The sequence below is a fragment of the Rhagoletis zephyria genome, unplaced genomic scaffold (genome assembly GCF_001687245.7).
Source record: "Rhagoletis zephyria isolate East Lansing unplaced genomic scaffold, Rhagoletis_zephyria_1.1 Rzeph_scaffold_03272, whole genome shotgun sequence".
NCBI classification, from domain to species: domain Eukaryota; kingdom Metazoa; phylum Arthropoda; class Insecta; order Diptera; family Tephritidae; genus Rhagoletis; species Rhagoletis zephyria.
The window spans coordinates 16,165-24,827 of NW_016160355.1; positions in this window are offsets into that span (position 1 = coordinate 16,165).

Consider the following 8,663-nt stretch of genomic DNA (forward strand, 5'->3'; position numbering starts at 1 on the left):
AAATTTAAAAAATAAATTTGATGGAAAAACTTATTTATCATACTCATTTCTGGGAAGTACTTTATGTCCTTATGCCCCAGAGTCGTAAACCTTATAAGGCTGTGGGTCAGTTATATTAGTTGTCTTTCAAAACTTCATTTATCCACACAAAAGCCACTAACAAAACCTTAGACGAGCTTGACGAGTTAAAGTTGTGGTCTGTGAGGATTATGCGGTTGTAGTAACCGATGCATTTCCAACCATTGCTATAGAAAAGCTAGACTGATGGACTGAGCAATGTGGTGTTAGAAACAACTCAGAAGAAACCCGAACTAACGCTGTTTACGTCCAGAAAATAAAAAGTCCTCAGCTTTGAATTAACAAAATTGAATAGTCCAAACCTGCGATTATCTAAACGAGCTAAGTATATGAGAACCATACTAGATCTTAAGCTAACAATAAATCGAAAATCTTTTTAACTGCTCTTAGTAAGAAACTTCAGTTAGTGAGGAATATAAACGAGATACAAAAATAATCAGCTTTTATGTAGTTCAGGAATATTATAATAGGAGCATAGTAGTAGTAGTAGGAGGAGTTTTCACATCGTAGCAAGATCTATCCACGGCTATAATTTGATCAAGATTTTAAGAGAATTATACGAGATTCTAATCCAACCCATCGTCCGTTGAACGGCCATTCAAGCGGAAAAACATACATACAAACCCATGTAATTCGTACTTCATGAGCGGTTCTACTTAGTATAGTCAAGTGTCCATTCGGACTCTATCCAATGGGATTTGGTCTTCTATATAAATTTTTATTTCTGAGTGGATAAACTTATAATGCAATAAGTATCTACTGGGTAGCGGATTCGGAGTTAGACATTAAGGTGGTACGGCCAACTTACAAGCAAGCAAAAAAATATTTCGCCGTTCACCTCGGAATCTAAGGTATTTTTTTTAGGTAAATTTAGGAAAATATATATATTTTTTTGCTGAGCCTAGGGGTCGACTTTTACATTTTTTGGTGACACTTGCAAAATATTTGTTTAAAATAGTTCAGCTGGCAGCCGACATTAAGGTGGTACGTTAGTGTGATAAGAACTGAGATGGGGTGGGTAAGTATTAGAATGCAGTCCTTGAGGTCAAAAATCTTTGAAACAAAAAAAATTTCTCCTCGAGGCAAAAACATCGATCTTTCTGACCGTAATTTCCGAAGATATGGTAAAAAATGTAAAAAGGCGACCCCTACGTGCGGCAAAAAAGAAAATCGAAATTGCCTTGTAAAAATACTTTGGACTCAGAGATTTACGGTGAACTTTTTTTCTGATATGGTCTTATCAACATTCTGTTGCTCCATACCAAAAAAATTTTAATTTTCCATCGCAAATATGAACCTAATTTGAAAATACCTACAAAGATCGAGTTTTTTATATACATATGTATGAAATTAGGTTTTAAAAATATGTTTTCTAAAAAATCCCGCCAGTTGATAGAAGAGTTTAGCTTCAAAGGTCTGCATAAAAAGTTTTGAAATTTTATCGACAGAATTAAAATAATGAAGTAAATCTTAATATTTTCCGAAATATTTTAACGAAAGCCTTAAAATATAATACATTTTATAATTCCGGTGCAAAAAACACGCAAGTTTTTTTTTTTGGTAATGCGCCCTAATGTGCATACAAACATGTCAAATAACCGGGGTTAGCGCTGCGAGCAAGTCTAAGTGATTGCGCTTTTATTAACCAAACTAAGCGAAGAATGTCAAGGCGAAGTTGAAAGGAAAATGAAGCGAAAACAAATTTCCGTTGTGGTCCGACGAGTGAATTGCGAATGCAGCGGAAACGGAAATAAACACGCTGGTAAGTGGTTGTTAGCAATAACAACACATACCAGCATACAAACAAACATACACACACACACACTCGAACACTTCGTTCACGAGCAAGTAGTATAATGGAATTTATTTAGAAGCACCACAATTGTTCGGGTCACTCAAAGAAAATTGTCACAAATGTCAGTGTTATTCTTTGTAGAAGTACAAAAAAAAAGAAAACCTTGCAACAAAAATATGTACTCGTATAACTATAATAATAATGCATAGTTGGAAAAGGAGCGGCCGTTTTAACAATAAATTGCTGACATTTTTGTGGTTTGTCTTCCCATTTCCCTTATTTCGCTTTCTTAATGTCTTTAGGTATATATATGTATGTATTGTATGTAGGTGTATACATACCTGCGAATTGTAGGCAAACTAAATTACAAGCAACTTAAGCCATTTGGCTTTCACACAACGCACCCTTCCTGACATTATCGAAAGCATTCACTTTCACTTTTGTCCCCACTAGTGCTTTTCACTGCTGCTGCTTACTCACCCACACTAAGCCTTCCTTCCGCTTTGCCTCTTTCTACCCTGTCATTTTACGCTTGCTTTCTTTGCTTATCGCTTTGTGGCAACAATAGCCCCGTCCTGCGTTGGGACAAATCGCTTTCGCTCTGCACTGGGTGGGGGCGAGCTAGACACATCTGTGAGCCTTTCTAGTAGCCAAAGTAGTTATTTGTGTGCCTGCGTCTTGACTTTGGTCTCAATTTATTTATAAATTTATTATATTGACGATTTGTGGGTAGTATTTGCGCATATTTACTGATCATCAGCCAACCCAAAAAATATAACAACAATAATAATATTTCAATGCCGGCCACTTGTGAATGAAAAATAATCCAAATGCGGGTAAATACTACTTTATACTTTTGCACACTTACTTTAGGAGGCACGTAGAGGAAATTGTATAAAGGTTCATACATACATACATATTTCATTGACAAGTTTCAGGCAAATTGCTCACTTGGCCCTTTCAATCGTCTGAGTGAGTCTTTGTTATAATTTACGGCCCAACTACAGCCGCTTAAGCCTCACTGCTGACATTTTTGCTCTGGCCACTTTTTACTCACACTCGTCTACTTACTTGCCTTTTCAAGTTCAATAGACTGTAATAAATTGTAATTAATTGTTGTATTTGCGTGATTTTGACGCAATAGCCGGTGCCAGCGTACTCTTGAGATATTTATGCGAGTATGTACCGGCATGCTTACTCAGAAATTGAAATTGGCTGGTGGGTGTTTAATCTCTCCTTCCCTTCTTCCATTAGATTAGCTGCTTTGTGATATTGACATATGGTAAAAATATATATACATATAAATGAATTGATAGGAAAATCAAACTTCCATCAGTGTTTATCGATACGAGGGGGCCAATGAGCACTTGCTCTACAGATGCTCTCAATTTTATTACCAATCTTTTTTCTGTAGATCTTCATACATAATGTAGAAATGAAATGAATTTCAGTTTAAAAATTAATTGTATAATCAGTCCACTTAAAATCCTAGCTAATGTTAAGTTAGGTTTGGAAAGCGTTTTAGAGGATCTCATATTTCTACACCTTAGTATCTTCTTAGCTCCGTTATTTAAACTTTGTAAGTCGAGTAGACAACAACAACACACTCAATTATTTTATTTTTTTATTTTTTTATTCATTCAGTAGTAATCTAGATTAACGGAGTTACTTACAGACTAATTAAGATCCGTTTAAAATATTTTAACATCCTTGTCATTGTTGAAACTATTAGATATGTTTTCTGTTTTATTACCAAAGAAACCTACCAAAATTTTAAGCATCCTACCATCCTATCAACGATTAAAAAACACCGACCAATTTTGGTAGGAAAAGCCCAAAACGGCAACCCTGGGTACGGCAGCTTCACTAACAACACCCCTGGATATGTTCTCGACAGCATTAATCACACAAGAGCGTAGATCAGTCAACTTGCAGAACACATCGCATAGAAATAAGATCAGAATGCAAATTATCAATTTTCGACACTAGTTTGTTGTTTTCATCGACAAAAATAATAAGGCGAACGGATTGAGTTTCTGCGAGAGTCCGCTCAGTTTTTGCATAAAAATCCCTTATCAGAACTAGCAAGAAATTCAGCATCAGCTTGCTTTACACCACCACAAGCCAAATTAAAAAGTTCATTGCACTTAACGCCCTGAATCGTTTGTCGAGACCGACCAACCTTTTTGGTCACATTTGCAAGGCATTTCAGATTAAAGCACAGAATAATGATTTCTATGTTATCACTTTATCACGTGTTCTTGTTATCACAAGAGTCACTGTCTCAGTTGATATAGAGTTTACATTCGCACAAATGATCATACAAAGATTTACTTTGTAATTCGATTTAATTGTTGAGCAAAGAAAAATACGTCCGCACAGCATGACGATTGCTATGATATTTTAAATTGACACTGAAAATCTGGGCTTTATTTTGAAACTCTCATTTTCGGTAGGTTGGAGCTTAGACTAGGCCTTAACTTCATATGTACATACATTAGACTGCATCACTCCCCGTACAAAAAAAAAACGGTACTGTATTTCCATTGGAATTATAAAATCTATTATATTTTAAGAATTCCACCAAAATATTTCGGAAAAATATTAAGACTTACGTGAGCTGGACCGATTTGAAAATACCTCAAAAAATCGAAATTTTTATGAATAAAAATAGTTGCTTAAAGAAAAAGCATATTTTCCCCTGACACCTGGGTTCGAATCGTATCAAAAGTGGACGTGTCGCCAATCGTTTTTAGTTTTTCGCTCTGATGCCCAAATTTTTTGTAAAAAGTCTTTGAAATTTGACATAGATAATTAATTCAAAAAATCAGTGCAGTGTTGAATGACAATATGGGAATCGAATGAAAGAGAAATGTCTGTGGAATTAAAAACGATACAACTTTTCGGTGGATTATAACGAATAGATATTAAAAATATCCTCACAAAAAGTAAGTATGCATTTCAAGCTTTCACTTACAAGTATGGCTATCAAAACTTATTACTATGAGGGAACGAAGCCCAGATAACAAAAAAAAAATAAAAAATTTAGCGTATTTTCTGTCCCATCAACTTAAACATTACTTTGATAAAATACATTTATGTATTTACATATGTTTGTTCTCTACTTCTTTTGCAACACTTTCTTACGGCATAAAATGTTGCTAAACAGCAGCGCAACATTTGCTCTCTGACTCTTTTAACATTTTCATACGGCACTGTTGGCAACATGCATTAATGCAGAGCAACATTCTTAGCAACTAACATGTTGTGGACTGCAATTAACAGTAAACGACATACATAAATCGATGTTGTGAACAGTTTGAGTAAAAAAGCTTCAACTTCAATAAAATATACAAAAACAAATTAACTTTTATTTGTGACAATTGTTAACAGTGGATAGCAAAGACAACAAAATTAAACAGCGTTGGTTGCTTTGCAACCCTTTTCATTCATTTCATTTCGTTCTTAAACTATGCAACCAAACATCACCATGTCTGGCGGCGGGCAATTCTACGTAAAATAACTTTGGCAATGCAACGTGTTTTTACAATTTAATTTTAAAATTTACAATTGAGACTTATTGTTTTAATTCTTCTTCGCTATGCTCGCTTTTCGAAAAATGTACATATGTGCATATGAATTTCCTAAACCATTATTTGTGTTGGTGAATGCACACATACGCAAATTATTGTGGCTAGCATTTAAGTAGCCAGGTTATTATTTTAATGTTGTTGCCACTTTCGGTGGTTTTTTGCTGTTTTTGTTGTTGGTAGCTGCAAGTTTCCGGTCGCATTTTGCACTACTCTTGATTTCGGCGCAAACTATAACCGTAAATAACTAATACTCGTTATTTCATTTCCATCTCTGACAATCCGATTGGAGCTATATGTATATGTATGTTGCAAATATTAACTTGTTGTACATTAAGGTGGTCCCGAAAGTTTTCAAAATAGAACAATAAGTAAATATAAGTCGAAATTTCTTACTAGCGTTGCCAGATTGGCTTTTTAACCCTGAGATTCAGGCGCTTCCGATCGAATGTTGGGGCTCAGGGTTAGCAACAAAAATCTCATACTAAAATCAATTAGGCTTTAACTACAAAGAAGCTTGCAACTAACATTTTTTATGTAAATACATAGCCTTAAAATCTTCGTAACGAAAAATTAGACATAATCAATTTTACTATATTCACAATATTTTTTTTTAGCATTTCTTTAATGTTTTCACATAGGCCTTAAGTTTTGTTAAGAATTCTTAATAAAAAACCACAAAAGTGAAAATTTTTTTTCTATTTTTCAATCTCGCGGTATGGGCTTCTGAAAAGGTGGTTACCCTGTTTCTTACTTATATGTACATTAGACTGTTCCGGAAAAAAGGTTCACTGAGTCTAAAGTATTTTTGCAGGGCAATTTAAAAAAAAAAAATAATAATGTTTTTGTCTCGAGGAGAATTTTTTTTTTACTTCAAAAGTCGTCAAGTACCCCGTTCTGTAGTTGCCTACCAGATCTCAGTTCCTACCACCCTAACGTACCTAACTAATGTCAGTAAATCAAAGCTCAACAAAAATCTTCAACATTTATTAAGGAAATATTTCGATTCGAAGACAAATTCGATTATATATTCGTCATATCTTCGGCATTTACAATCGAATCTTCAAGAATGATATATCAATATTTTTTTTTTCCAAGAGAAAATTTGTTAGCCACCAGATCTCAGTTCTTATCACCCTAAAGAAGTATTTTTATTATTCCAGTAGAAGTACTAAAATAAATTTGGTTGCCGAATGTACATACATACATAAGTTTGTAGGTGGCACCGATAAATAAATATATGTAAAAAGCAGACTCCTAGGCCCGGCCAAAAATATAAATCAGAAACTGCCTTGCAAAAATTCTTTACACTCAGGAGAGTATGGTTGCCAGATTGTTTTTTTTTCACCCTAAAATTCAAATGCATTTAGATGCGGGCCCTGCGGAGTGGTAGTACCCACACAGCCGCAGCGGCCACAGGATGTAAGGGAAATGAAGTTTTAGCCCCACCATAATGTCCATACAAGTAGATCTGTACACATTTATGCATGTATGTATATTATACATAAGTATATGTTGTAAATCACCAACTGCTTGTTACATGTATTTCTGGATGCATATTTTAGACCTATACATATGTACATGTACATTAGGGCGGATCAATTTTTTTTGGGAGATTTTTCGACTATACGCGCATAGCACAGAAAGATTCTACGTGCAATTCTAAGACTTTTGCCGTAGAAGCCATTAGTTTAAATATATTTGGAGTTTACTAAGTTGCGAAAATAGGTTTCTTAGCATTTTGATGTAATGTCGTAAAGAAGTGCCTAAATTTTGTATAAAAACATTCTATAAGGGGATTTAGTATGAGGAATCCATTACTGCACTTTTATTTTCCTTACAACTTCCAAAGGAGAGCACAACAGTGAAAATTTTCAAAATTTTCTTCGCAACCAATTTTCGTAATTTGGCAAACACGAAATTGATTTTACACCTATGGTTTATTCCTTTGCTAAACGCGCATAGTCAAAAAAATAGTTACACGCCCTAATGTACATATTTACGCAGATCGTATTTTCTTATCAACTCATTCATATTTTCCTCTTGGTTCGCAATCAAGCCGCCAAGTTTAAGACGATTTAAAGCTATTTAGATTTCGTTACAAATTATATTTGAATAGCTTTCCATTTAAGCTTGCCAATAAATTTGATATTGCTTTTAAGATAAAAAAAGTGGTATTACGCAATTTAACTATTTGCTTTATTTTTATATATTTATCATCGAAAATTGAAGTTAGTTGCCGCTACTAGTCTGGTTGGAGAGCAATGGTCGTATGGTCATTCATCTGGGTATGAAGCTACAGTTGCACGGCTATACTCAATTCCGGCTCTTGCATCCTCGTGAGTGCACTCTGGGCAACATGAACGACCTATATGCGCTATGCGGTAACCAATCCTAGTGGGGATTTTGATATTAACTCATTATAATGGCAAACAGAGAGGGAGATTCGGTCAGGCCACTCCAACTTATTCGATTTAAGCGTCCACTGAAGTCTGCGGCGTCTAATCACCAGTAAGTGCTCCTGCAAGCGGGCGTCTGTGTTGGAGCAAGTGGCTATATTAAAAACCATTCATTCCAAAATGGTTGTGCGATGGGCTTGGAACTCGCCACGTAAAAAAAAATACAATATCATAAAAGCCTCGGAATATTGCCCCCACAATGTTGACGACGCACGAAAGCGAAACAAGGACGTCGATTTACGGATATGCGCCTGGGACGTCCGGCACCTCTATGGGTAAGGAGTATATATCCAACAGGCTGAATGTCATTGACAAATACCTCCCTGGCATCACCGCAGTACAGAACATGCGATAGATGGGGAATGGTTGCAAAAAAATTGCAGCGTTCGACATCTGTTAAAGCTACCATGAATAGGGCTGCCAGATATCTCTGTTGCCAAACCGGGACACTTAAGGGGGGAGAGGCCTCTCGCTTCCTTCCCTCCCGTTTCGACAAAAATTACGTACAAAAGGATGTAGTAAAATTTTATTTTGACAAACAAAAAAAAAACATAAAAAATGAGATCATGAGATCATTACAACGTACACCAGCAAAACAAAACCATTTATCACAACTAAAGCCCAGAGAATTTTTCACAATGCATGTACCTTTTTTGTTCCTTATAAAAATACAGTTTATACTAAATACATCAGAAAACATAAAAATAATATTTCTAAGCTTTGTGCAAAACTCGGGAAAAT